Source organism: Oncorhynchus nerka, linkage group LG16 (genome assembly GCF_034236695.1).
Source record: "Oncorhynchus nerka isolate Pitt River linkage group LG16, Oner_Uvic_2.0, whole genome shotgun sequence".
NCBI lineage: Eukaryota > Metazoa > Chordata > Actinopteri > Salmoniformes > Salmonidae > Oncorhynchus > Oncorhynchus nerka.
The window spans coordinates 45,022,272-45,029,714 of record NC_088411.1 but is presented as its reverse complement, the minus strand read 5'-3'; the positions used below and the strand labels follow the sequence as shown (position 1 = coordinate 45,029,714).

The window sequence follows — 7,443 nt, the reverse complement described above, 5'->3', positions numbered from 1 at the left end:
ACACCAGGTTTTTTTATTTTTTATTTTTAATCGTAGAAATAATGTCACATGGATTTGAATTTCTATGATTTATAAAGTTGGAAAGACGACTACATACTGATTAAAAGAGCCTGGGGAAATAAAAAAACATTTTGTTGTTGCCGATATTAAAATTGATATGAGAGACCTTGACAAAGATAAAACAGACCAGCACAAATAACGCCTTCTCATTTCAAATGTGAACAGATTTTCTGTGGCTGACATTATATAATAAGTTGAACGTACTTGTGCGAAAAGTGCAAATCAATCCCAGAACAACAGTAAAATACCTTGTGAAGATGCTGGAGGAAACAGGTACAAAAGTATCTATGTCGACTGTAAAACGAGTCCTATATCGATATAACCTGAAAGGCCGCTCAGCAAGGAAGAAGCCATTGCTCCAAAACCGCCATAAAAAAGCCAGACTACGGTTTGCAACTGCACCTGGGGACAAAGATCGTTATTTTTGGAGAAATGTCCTCTGGTCTGATGAAACAAAAATAGAACTGTTTAGTCATAATGACCATCGTTATGTTTGGAGAAAAAGGGAGAGGCTTGCAAGCTGAAGAACACCATCCCAACTGTGAAGCACGGGGGTGGCAGCATCATGTTGTGGGGGTGCTTTGCTGCAGGAGGGACTGGTACACTTCACAAAATAGATGGCATCATGAGGGAGGACAATTATGTGGATATATTGAAGCAACATCTCAAGACAGGAAGTTAAAGCTTGGTCGCAAATGGGTCTTCCAAATGTACAATGACCCCAAGCATACTTCCAAAGTTGTGGCAAAATGGCTTAAGGACAACAAAGTCAAGGTATTGGAGTGGCCATCATAAAGCCCTGACCTCAATCCTATACAAACCTGACTCAGTTACACCAGCTCTGTCAGGAGGAATGGGACAAAATTCACCCAACTTATTGAGGGAAGCTTGTGGAAGGCTACCTGAAAAATTTGACCCAAGTTAATCAATTTAAAAGGCAATGCTACCAAATACTAATTGAGTGCATGGAAATGTCTGACCCACTGGGAATGTGACAAAATAAATAAATTGTTCTCTCTACTATTATTCTGATATTTAAATTACTTAAAATAAAGTGGTGATCCTAACTGACCTAAGACAGGGAATTTTTACTAGGATTAAATATCAGGAATTGTGTAAAACTGAGTTTAAATGTATTTGGCTAAGGTGTATGTAAACTTCTGACTTCAACTGTATACATGTGTCATGATGTTGCCCTCTTTGGGTACAGCGAGCACCCTCCCCCTCTCTCTGCACCATCTCCCTCTTCCCCCGACACCAGGCTCTGTTAGGCAGGTCATACATTCCTGGAGGAGATTCTTCCTCATGGCCAGACAGTATAGAGAGAGAGAGAGTGAGTTTTCATAGAGGAAGGAACCTCACAGAACTTGAGAACTGAAAAATATTAATGTTCTAGAGAATGTATAAAAGGTCGGTGAAGTAGCCAGCTACGAACTGGTCCGTTTGGTACAATTTTGTGAAACTCATGAGACACAATACAGCCACATTACCATAACCCTGTTTATACAAGAGTCTCAGTTGTGAGGCGTGCATCTAATTGTTGTATAAAATGAATGAGTAAAGATGAAACTATGCAAAATGATGGAATGTGATTTTAAACTGTTTAATGAAGGAAACTCCAATTCCCTTTGGAGTTTAACTAAATCATTAGCCCGCCCCCTGAGCACAGACATTGATCTGGCGTCGTGGGACAGCCCCTTTCTGCTCTTACAAATATTCCCACCGTAGGAATTTATCTTCAGACCATGCTTCTCTCAATTATGAGCGGGCTAAGGTTTGAGTAGAGACCAAGCTTACCTCAATTACGAGAGGGCTAAGGTTTGAGCCCATTGCTGAATTCTTAACCATACCACGTGGTTAACCTCTTCGAGATAGGGGGCGCTCTAAATTTTTGGATAAAAAACGTTCCCGTTTTAAACAAGATATTTTGTCACGAAAAGATGCTCGACTATGCATGTAATTGACAGCTTTGGAAAGACAAAACTCTGACGTTTCCAAAACTGCAAAGATATTATCTGTGAGTGCCCCAGAACTAATGCTACAGGCGAAACCAAGATGAAGTTTCATACTGGAAATGCCCCAGATTCTGAAGGCGCTGTGTTCCAATGTCTCCTTATATGGCTGTCAATGCGCCAGGAATGAGCCTGCCCTTTGTGTCGATTCTCCAAGGTGTCTGCAGCATTGTGACGTGTTTGTAGGCATATCATTGGAAGATTGACCATAAGAGACTACATTTACCTGGTGTCCGCCCGGTGTCCTGTGTCGAAATTATTGCGTAATTTGTAGGTCCATGCGCGTTCCATTTCTTCAGAAGAGAAAGTCAACTGCCACGAAGGATTTATAGATATGTGAAAAACACCTTGAGGATTGATTCTAAACATCAGTTTGCCATGTTTCTGTCGATATTATGGGGTTAATTTGGAAAAAAGTTCACGTTTTAATGACTTAATATTTTTTTTCTTTCTTACCCAAACGTGATGAACAAAACGGAGCGATTTGTCCTACACAAATAATATTTTTTTCAATGAGTCTCCTCATTGAAAACATCTGAAGTTCTTCAAAGGTAAATTATTTTATTTGAATCCTTTTCTGGTTTTTGTGAAAATGTTGCATGCTGAAAGCCAGGCATAATCCTATGCTAGGCTATCAATACTGTTACACAAATGCTTGTTTAGCTATGGTTCAAAAGCATATTTTGAAAATCTGAGATGACAGTGTTGTTAACAAAAGGCTAAGCTTGAGAGCAAATGGATTCATTTCATTTCATTTGCGATTTTCATGAATAGTTAACGTTGTGTTATGCTAATGAGCTTGCGGGTAGATTTACACAATCCTGGATACAGGTTTTTTTCGTAGCTAAACGTGACGCAGAAAACAGAGCGATTTGTCCTAAACAAATAATCTTTCAGGAAAAACTGAACATTTGCTATCTGAGAGTCTCCTCATTGAAAACATCCGAAGTTCTTCAAAGGTAAATGATTTTATTTGAATGCTTTTCTGGTTTTTGTGAAAATGTTGCCTGCTGAATGCTAACGCTAAATGCTACGCTAAATGCTACGCTAGCTATCAATACTGTTACACAAATGCTTGTTTTGCAATGGTTGAGAAGCATATTTTGAAAATCTGAGATGACATTGTTGTTAACAAAAGGCTAAGCTTGAGAGCAAATAGATTCATTTCATTTCATTTGCGATTTTCATGAATAGTTATGGTAATGAGCTTGAGGCTGTAGTCATGATACCGGATCCGGGATGGCTCAACGCAAGAAGTTAAACTCTGAAATTATCGAACCGACAGAATAAGAACAAGTCTTTGATATTAATTACTAGTCTGCAGCTAGGAATTCTGTACCATTGAACGCGAAGACCGACAACCGCCGAAACACCTATTCTATAACAACATCGCTGAATGTTACTCTGAACTATCCACTCTAACCACGGCAGAGAGAGAGAGAGAGGGCGGACAAACTCTCCAACAGAAACAAACTTTCCAACAGAGATCACGACGACACACTGAGCGTAAATAGATATATATAAATGGATTGCAATTATTCCCGAATGACTGAGCATTCATGTGCAAAGGATTAGCATTTCAATTGTTATAATTATCAACTGTGTGTTGTCTCATCTCAGTCGACCCCCACTTCCCTTTTGTCCACCAAGCCGCCATGCCGGTTTTGCCCACTAGGGAAACTCCGCTATCATTTCCTTGTAACCATCTACTGTATGTTTACGCATTTCTGTGAATTACTTAGTTAGTAAATAAATGGTTTAAGACAATTAATGTATGGATGACTCATAGTGAAGACTGGGTTCGTGCAGATAACCAACCATTTACGCCGTTTGGAATGAGACTAACGTGAGGCAAAGAATAATTAATTAATTAGAAGAGAAAATTGATCAGATATTAAAATATCTGAAAGTTATATTAGGAAAATTATAACTTTGTAATCTGAATATTTTCCTTGGTGGCCCGACTTCCTAGTTAATTACAGTTTGCATGATTAAGTGAGTTTAAATCACATAATAATAATTACAGAGAATTTATTTGAAAAATAGATCTTCAGTTTAATAATGCCAAATACACGACACATGTATTTGTATGATGGTTTTATAGGGACCGGCTGGTGGGCCTTGGTATGCAACATGAAACGCATGGTTACTTATACACCTGCCTACCTGAATATACGACCTCAAATTGAAATATGACGGTCTGAGCACTTCAAGTTACTGTGTGGATAAAAGCCCTTGTCTGCATTACAAATGGCACACTATTCCCTACGTAGTGTACAATAGGCCCTAGTCAAAAGTAGTGCACTACATAGGGAATAAGGTGCCATTTGGGGGAAAAGGCCCAGTGTAAACATGACACTACTGTTTGTGGTTCAGAACAGTAACCAGGAGTTAGGACACACTGAACCAGTTTCTTTCTTTCGCTGTGGGAACACAGGACGACACAAAGAGATGTCACAGTTCACCGTCCGGTAGGAAAATGATAGCGTGTTAAAAGACAGCCACACAAGGTTGTGACGACCCGACACCTGTCTGTGATAACCAATCAAATTCATTTCAGCAAGTAGAAACACACTGGCATGGAAACACTCCCAAATAAGGATAAAGAGAGAGGGGAGGAATCAGGCAAGAAGTGTTGGTCCCATGTTTCATGAGTTGAATCACAAAAAGCTTATTTCTCTCAACTGTTGAGCACAACTTTGTTTACATCCCTGTTTTGTGAGCATTTCTCCTTTGCCAAGACAATCCACCCACCTGACAAGTGTGGCATATCAATAAGCTGATTAACCAGCATGATCAATACACAGGTGCACCTTGTGCTGGGGACACACAAAAAAGGCCACTCTAAAATGTGCAGTTTTGTCACAACAACACAATACCACAGATGTCTCAAGTTGAGGGAGCATGCAATTGGCATGCTGACTGCAGGAATGTCCTGACGAATATTTCTGTCTGTAATAGAGCCCTTTTGTGAGGGAAAAACTCATTCTGATTGGCTGGGCCTGGCTACCCAGTGGGTGTGCCTGGCTGCAAAGTGGGTGGTCCTATGCCATCTAAGGCCCACCCATGGCTACACCCCTGCAAGTCATGTAAAATCCATAGATTAGGGCCTAAAACTTAAAGAGAGAGGGTACCTCATGATAAGATGTAGACCACACGCTCTACCACTATCTACCAAGACTATCAATATTATTCGTAGAGGTCTAGTTACCACCACAAACCCATGCTGGCACTAAGACCAAACTCAATGAGCTGTATAAGGCCATAAGCAAAAAATAAAATGCTAATCCAGAGGTGGCGCTCCTAGTGGCCATGGACTTTAATGCAGGCAAACTTAAATCTAATTTCTACCAGAATGTTAAATGTGCAACCAGAGGAAAAACAACTCTAGACCACCTTTACTCCACACACAGAGACGCGTACAAAGCTCTCCTTCCATTTGGCAAATCTGACCACAATTCTATCCTCCTGATTCCTGCTTACAAGCAAAAACTAAAGCAGGATGTACCAGTGACTCGCTCAATACGGAAGTGGTCAGATGACGTGGATGCTACACTACAGGACTGTTTTGCACAGACTGGAATATGTTCCATGATTCATCAAATGGCATTGAGGAATATACCACTTCAGTCATCAGCTTCATCAATAAGTGCGCTGACGACGTCGACCCCACAGTGAACCTTACGTACATATCCCAACCAGAAGCCATTGATTATAGGCAACATCAACACCGAGCTAAAGGCTAGAGCTGCCGCTTTTAAGGAGCGGGACACTAATACGGATGCTTATAAGAAATCACGCTATGCCCTCAGACAAGAAAATCATCAATACAGAACTAAGATGGAATCCTACTACACCGGCTTGGCTCTGACGCTCATCGAATGTGGCAGGGCTTGAAAATTATTGAGGACTACAAAAGGAAATCCAGCCGCGAGCTGCCCAGTGAAGCGAGCCAACCAGACAGGCTAAATGCTTTTTCTGCTCGCTTCGAGGCAAGCATGCAGCTGACATTTTCAACCTCTCCCTGACCGAGTCTGTAATACCTACTTCTTTCAAGAAGACCACCATAGTCCCTGTGCCCAAAGAAGCGAAGGTAACCTGCCTAAATGACTACCGCCCTGTAGCACTCATGTCGGTAGCCATTTAGTGCTTTGAAAGGCTGGTCATGGCTCACATCAACAGCATCATCCTGGAAACTCTAGACCCACTCCAATTTGCATATCGCCCCAACAGATCCACAGATGACGCAATCTCAAAGCTGTTCATTACCTACAGCTCAGCGATCAACACTATAGTGCCCTCAAAGCTCATCACTAAGCTAATGACTCTGGGACTAAACACCTCCGCCTGCAACTGGATCCTGGACTTCCTGATGGGCCACCCCCAGGTGGTAAGGGTAGGCAACACATCTATCACGCTAATCTTCAACACTGGGGCCCCTCAGGGGTGCACCCTTAGTCCCCTCCTTTACTCCCTGTTCACCCACGACTGCGTGGCCAAACACGACTCCCAACACCATCATTAAGTTGGCTGACGACACAGCGGTGTTAGGCCTGATCACCGACAATGATGAGACATGATATAGGGAGGAGGTCAGAGACCTGGCAGTATGGTGCCAGGAAAACAACCTCTTCCTCAACGTGAGCAAGACAAATGAGATGATCGCAGACTACAGGAAAAGGAGGACTGAACACACTCCCATTCTCATCGACGGGGCTTGAATAGAGCAGGTTGAGAGCTTCAAGTTCCTTGGTGTCCACATCACCAACAAACTATTAATGGTCCAAACACACAAAGACAGTCGTGAAGAAGGCACGACAACACCCCCCCCCCCTCAGGAGACTGACAGATCTTCAAAAAGTTCTACAGCTGCACCATCGAGAGCATCCTGCCGGTTGCATCGCCGCCTGGTATGGCAACTGCTCGGCATCCAAAAGTAAGGCGTGTACTACTAGCTTCCTGACATCCAAGACCAGGCGGTGTCCTTTTGAGGCCCAAAACAATTGTCAAAGACTCCAGTCACCCAAGTCATTGACTGTTCTCGCTGCTACCACATGGCATGTGGTACTGGAGCGCCAAGTCTAGGACCAACTTGGCAAGTCAATCAAAAACAAATTCTTATTTACAATGACGGCCTACCCGGCCAAACCCGGATGACGCTGGGCCAATCGCTGGCCCCAGGCGCCCTATGGGACTACCAATCACGGCCGAATGTGATGCAGCCTGGATTCGAACCAGGGACTGCAGTGACTCCTCTTGCATTAAGATGCAGTGTCTTAGACCACTGCGCCACAAGGGAGCTGCCCAGAGGGGGTAACTGTTCATTCATTTTTTACTTTATTTAGTAAATATTTTCTTAACTTAGCATTTC

At 42.4% G+C, this 7,443-nt stretch overlaps 1 protein-coding gene across 1 annotated transcript in view; it reads right to left on the bottom strand.

The window, feature by feature from the left end:
* Positions 1–7,443, bottom strand: part of LOC115144474 (vesicle transport protein SFT2A) — a 51,368-nt gene that overhangs the window by 28,494 nt on the left and 15,431 nt on the right. The gene's annotated exons all lie outside the window — the stretch shown is intronic.